We start from the raw sequence: 6,000 nt of genomic DNA, 5'->3' as shown, positions 1-6,000 counted from the left end.
AAGTGGCATGGCACTGCTTCAAATGTATAGTACAGATTGTTTGAGAGGGGCAAACTGGGTCAGTTCACTTAAAAATGGGAACCAGGCGAAATTCTCCCCAAGCCTAGCCTAGCGAGAGATGTTTTGCCTAGCAGGTTGCATCAGAACAATCTGACGAATCTGCCAGCTCTCTCTTTCTCTGCCTCTAAATCATAATGCTTTTTGTCATGTTCTCCACTAGCAGATAAAAAACGTCAGCCAACTTTACTCGTCAGCTCTTTATAGGATCAAGCCCTCGCACTGCAGGAAAACCTCCCCCCCTCCCCAGTTTATTAATTTGGTTTGCGACAATCTGCTCTCCATGTGTTTAGCTGGAGATGGCTTTGTTATTCTGGCAAACCTGTTGACAACTGCAGTGCATTGAAGTCACAACCCCCCACCCCTTTAGCTGCTATTTTTTCTGGATCCCAGTCTCCAGTTCAAGCTTCCGGAGAACAGGATGCCACACTGAGATACAGTCAGGAATTTCCAGCGTGTGTTTTTAATCCATAAAGGTTTCTTTGAGTTGGAAAACCGAACAGGGGGTTATCCAGTGTTGGTCCTACTAATATCAGTAAAGGGTAAAGGTAAAGGGGCCCCTGACCATCAGGTCCAGTCGTGTCTGATTCTGGGGTTGCGGCGCTCATCTCGCTCTATAGGCCGAGGGAGCCGGCGTTTGTCCGCAGACAGCTTCCGGGTCATGTGGCCAGCATGACAAAGCTGCTTCTGGCAAACCAGAGCAGCACACGGAAACGCCGTTTACCTTCCCGCCGGAGCGGTCCCTATTTATCTACTTGCACTTTGATGTGCTTTCGAACTGCTAGGTGGGCAGAAGCTGGGACCGAGCAACGGGAGCTCACCTCGTTGCAGGGATTCGAACGGCCGACCTTCTGATCAGCAAGCCCTTGACTCTGTGGTTTAACCCACAGCGCCACCTGGGTCCACTAATATCAGTAGACCCACTGAAATTGATAATACATTTCTTACCTAGCCACAATTATTTCAGTATTTTCAGTGCTTACTGCCTTGCAGGGGGGTTGGGTATAGGCATTTGCAAAAATTATCTCTGGGAATAATGCATTATATCCCAACTAATGCATTATATCCCATTAATTCTGTTATCACACCAAGTAGAAGCAAGGAGCCCCACTTCAGATGGATGTCTTTGAATGCACAAAGGGCTATGGGGATAGGAGGTGGAGCAAGCACACTTGTCTCCATACACACCCCTTTGCGTGTGGAATTTCCTGTTTATGATGATAGAAATTGTGCTGCAATTGGGAAGAACAGTCACTAATAAATAAAAGATGGTGTAAACTAGGGCTGTGCTCTCACACACGCAGAGCTCAGTGGTAGAACATCTGCTTGGCATGCAGAAGGTTCCTGCTTCAATGGCCTCTCCAGTAGGGCTGGGAATGTCCCCTCCTTGAAACTCCAGAGAGGCATTTCCAGGGAGCATAGACAGCACTGAGTTAGATGGATGAGTGGTCTGACTCAGTAGAAGACAGCTTTCCTTTGTTCCTATTGATGTCAGCCCTATATTTAGAACTATGAAGACTAGAGGCAGCAATGCCTCCGAATCCTAGTTGCTGGAAGCCACAGGAGAGGATAGTGCTCTTGTGCTCAGATCCTGCTTGCTATAATATGCATTTGGGTGACCATGGTGAGAACAGGATGCTGTACTAGACAGTCCATTAGCCTGACCCAGCAGGGCTTTTGCTATGGAGGCCTATTGCGATAGCAGAACCTTCATGTTCAAGGTCAGTCTACCTTTGAATACCAGATAATGGGGAACAAAAATGGAGAATATTTTTGGTGTGCTTATGTCCTGCTTGTGGGTTTCCCATTGGGGACATCTGGTTGGCCACTGTGAAAACAGGATGCTTGTCCTAGAATGGCTAGCAAGCTCTCCTTCATTTCTGTCTCCCTCGTCTGCTCTGGTATAACTTCTTTGGAGAGCAACTTAGGCTCAGCTTGAGCCATACTGTTCCTGGATGAGACGTTTTGCTGGAAAGAAGTGGGTCTCCTCTGGAATATTTTTAAGTCTGCTCATTGAAGACAGTGATGTCGACCCTGGAGGAGTTGAGCAGACTTTGAACTCTTCTCTGAGGACGTACCCCACCTTCATATCTCACCTACGTCAGGATTACCTCATGTTCATAAGTTTAGGAATTTCCAGTCAGCCCTGCCAAGCTGTTCAGCTGCTGCATTAAAAGTTTTCACCTTTCTTTGGACTGTACTTTTCCCCATCCCCATTCATTCTTTCTTCCTTTTCCACCCGGTGGTAAGAATGAAATCTGGTGTGAGTTACACTGTCTGTGGCTGGCTGCTGTGAGGGCAGAATCAATCACAGAACTGTGGAATTCCAAGGGACCCCAAGGGTCATCTAGTCCAATCCCTTGCAATGCAGGAAACACAGCTAATGGAAATGACTAATCACAGGATGGAGACATTGGAAGTTGTCGTGCACCAAGTCAGATCCTTGATGCAGCCAGTTGAGCACTGTCTATGTTGACTGGCAGCACCTCTGCAGGCTTTCAGGCAGAGGGTATTCCCAACTGTACTTGGAGATGTGAGATTCTAATCCTCATTTGTTTAAACCAGGCATAGGCAACCTTGGCTCTCCAGATGTTTTGAAACTACAACTCCCATGATCCCTAGCTAACAGGGCCAGTGGTCAGGGATCATGGGAGATGTAGTTCCAAAACATCTGGAGAGCCAAGGTTGCCTATGCCTGGTTTAAAACAAAGGGCTGAGGTAAATAAGAACATAAGAAGCTGTCTTTATTGCAAGTCAGGCCTTTGTTCCATCTAACTCTGTATTGTCTACACTGACTGGCAGGCGCATTCCAGAGTTTCAAACCGGGTCTCTCCTAGTCCTGTCTGGAGTTACTAGGGATTGAAGCTGGGAACTTCTGCATGCAAAGCAAATGCTCTACTGCTAAGCTGTGTCCTTTCCCCTAAACATAAGTTTCTAGTCCTCCTTGTTCAGGATGAAAGACTACATTAAATGTGAACCTGGGAAGCTGTCTTCTAGATGCCCCCCCCCTTTAGTCTGATCCAGCAGAGTTCATCTAATGTTTGGGACTATAACTTTCATCATCTCTATACTGGGACGGGGGGCTGCTGGGAGTTGTGGTCCAAACCAGCCAGGGAAAGCTGCCTTGGAACTATTCTCCCCTACCTCCCCTATTCTCCCCTACCTTTTTAAATACAGGGGGGTTTCTGTTGTCATTGCTATTAAAACGGGGGAACATTCTGGCCCTCAATTCCTCCACTGGCATTCTGAACTGATTCAACCCAGAAACAGTTTTACCAGTTCATTCTACAGTATGAAATACAAAATAAATTTGCTTTCTCCATAACCTCAGACACACAGAGAGTATTTTCTTCTACTTCTTGGACAGGTGCTCCATAGGAACAAGATGCCAACTCTGATGGGCTATGTGTGAGTTGCAGGAATGAATAAGGTCAGTGGAGCAAAACTAGCCAGCCTGCATTTTCCCAGTTGCTCATGTGCTCAGCCTATTTCTTTCCTCCCAGCTTTGCCCAAGACCTTAGCAGTGACATGTTCTCATGGTGGTCCATAAAACCAATGGAAAACTTGAGCCTTGATACTCATCAGGCTGCCCAAACTCTCCCTCTTCCCCCAATATAGGAAGTCGCTCATTTGGCGCCTTCCAGGATTGCGTTACATCTGTGTTTCTAGCTGTCCAAAGACTTCAGTGGAATGGAAGTCTACTTTGGCCCACTGAAGTGCAGAATATAAGAAGAGCCTTGCTGCCGAATCAGGCCAATGGCCCATCTGGTCCAGCATCCTGCTCTCACAGTGGCTAAGCAAATGCCCATTATGGGAAGCCCACTCAGTGATTTTGGTTATAACCCAAGGTTAATCACCAGAAAAAGAAAATGTTAGTAAAGAATATGACAACAGAATATCAGAATGTTTTGATGGAAAAAGCAGGGTTTCAAATTTGAAAAAGTAAAACACTTGGGTATTACTATGACAAAAATGAATTGTATGTTGTTTCAAAATAACTACATTAATACATGGACTGAAATAAAAACAAGGTATGTCAAGATGGGAGGTGCTAGAATTGTAATTGTTGGGTAGAATCTCTGTGATAAAGATGAATGCTTTGCCTAGAATGATTTTTATTTTATTTTAAACAATGCCTATTTTGACCAATGATTTACCATTTAAACAATGGCAAAAAGATGTCTCTAACTTTCTATGCCCGGGTGTGTGTGTGTGTGTGTGTGTGTGTGTGTGTTAAAGTATTGCACAATGCAAAGGAAAGGGGGGGGGAATGGGTTTACTTGACTTGAAATTGTACTCTGCGGCTTGTTCCTTAGTGTGGATGAAGGAGTGGGTGACTCCGAGAAATAGGAAACTTGATTTAAGGTTTGGATGGCATGGATATTTGTGTTATAATAAAGTCAAAGCTAATGTGGATTTTAAAAATCAAATTAATACACATGCCATATTTAGAATTTGGAATAGATATAAACCTAGGTTTTGCACAAAGATGCTCTTATGAATTTCACCACAAGAAGCTTTTCACAGAACAAAGAGAAATGGTTAACTCGTTGGCGGAGGAAGAGGAGTGCTGAGCACCACGCCCCCGCAGACAGCATGCCATGCCCCCAGGATGCGCGCCTCCGCCTGCTCTCTGCCCCCTGGTGCCAGAGCATGAAGCTCCGCCACTGGGTTAACTTATCAAGATTTATTAGAGTGGAGTCAAGGAGATTATAACATCAAAACAAGGGAAAAGTTAAAAGTGGAATGTGATAGTTTCCAATGGTTTTCTCATTTACAACTAACATAAAAATTTTAGTTGGATAAAAAGACTTTTGGCACAGAACAAAAAAAGACAGATTTTGAAATACAATCGTGTATTTTCACAGATGATGAACACGTTATAAACTTGTTGAAATTTGAAATACAAGAAGAACAAGTTAAAGAATGCATGATTAAATGGGCAAAAAAATATGGAACAGTGGGAACACATATGGACTAAAGGGTTAAAAGACGTATTGTGTTATGATCTAAAATATAGTTTTTACAAAATGATGTATCATTGGCACCTAACTCCCGAGAAGTTATTTAGAATGTATAAAAATGTTCCAAATGTATGTTGGAAGTGTAAAGAACATGAAGGGACGTTTTATTATGCTTGGTGGACATGTAAAAAAGCTTTAAAAAACTGGATACAAATACATACACTGATACAGAAGATTTTGAAGGTTAATGTTCAATTGAAACCAGAGCTCTTCCTGCTGGGATTTATGAATATACAATTAGAACAAGACAACGAAACATTCCAGTACATGATCACTGTGGTGAGACTTTTATATGCACAAAGATGGAAAGATGCTCCATTACCTACCATGGAGGAATGGTTGTTAAAATTATTGGACTTATCTGTGATTGCAAAGTTGATGTGTTTATTCAGAGAAAATTCACTATCAATATTTACTAAAGATTGGAAACTTTTTATATACCTCTAGCTTGAAAAAGAAAATGAACTTATTCTATCTGGCTTTAAGGATTGAAGAAAATATTGGTTTATAGATAGTGGAAATGTTGGGTGTTAGATGCTTGAAGTACTGTAGATGCTTTGAACTATTTTCTATATAAAGCTGACAAAGAAACAAAAGCCCCCCCCTTTCCTTTTCTTCTATTTTTTATTTATTTAAAAAATGGTTTCGTTATTTATCTTCAATAAAAAGATATTAGGTATCCGATATTCTTTTTCAAACTTTAATAAAGTAGCAGCTTTCTTAGTTATGCACAGAATGGTCATGTTGCAAAAAGCAGTCCTCTGCTTGGAGAAATTTCTGGACCAACGCTGGGTACACACCAGACATCTAAAGCACATCCCCAAAAAATCCTGAGAACTGTAGTTTGTTAAGGGAGCTGAGAATTATATCCTGGGAGGGGTAAACTATGGTTCCTGTAATGTTTTGGGGTAAGCCATGT

Source organism: Zootoca vivipara, chromosome Z2 (genome assembly GCF_965207765.1).
Source record: "Zootoca vivipara chromosome Z2, rZooViv2.hap1.1, whole genome shotgun sequence".
In the NCBI taxonomy this organism is placed as follows: domain Eukaryota; kingdom Metazoa; phylum Chordata; class Lepidosauria; order Squamata; family Lacertidae; genus Zootoca; species Zootoca vivipara.
Note: the sequence above shows the minus strand (reverse complement) of the source record.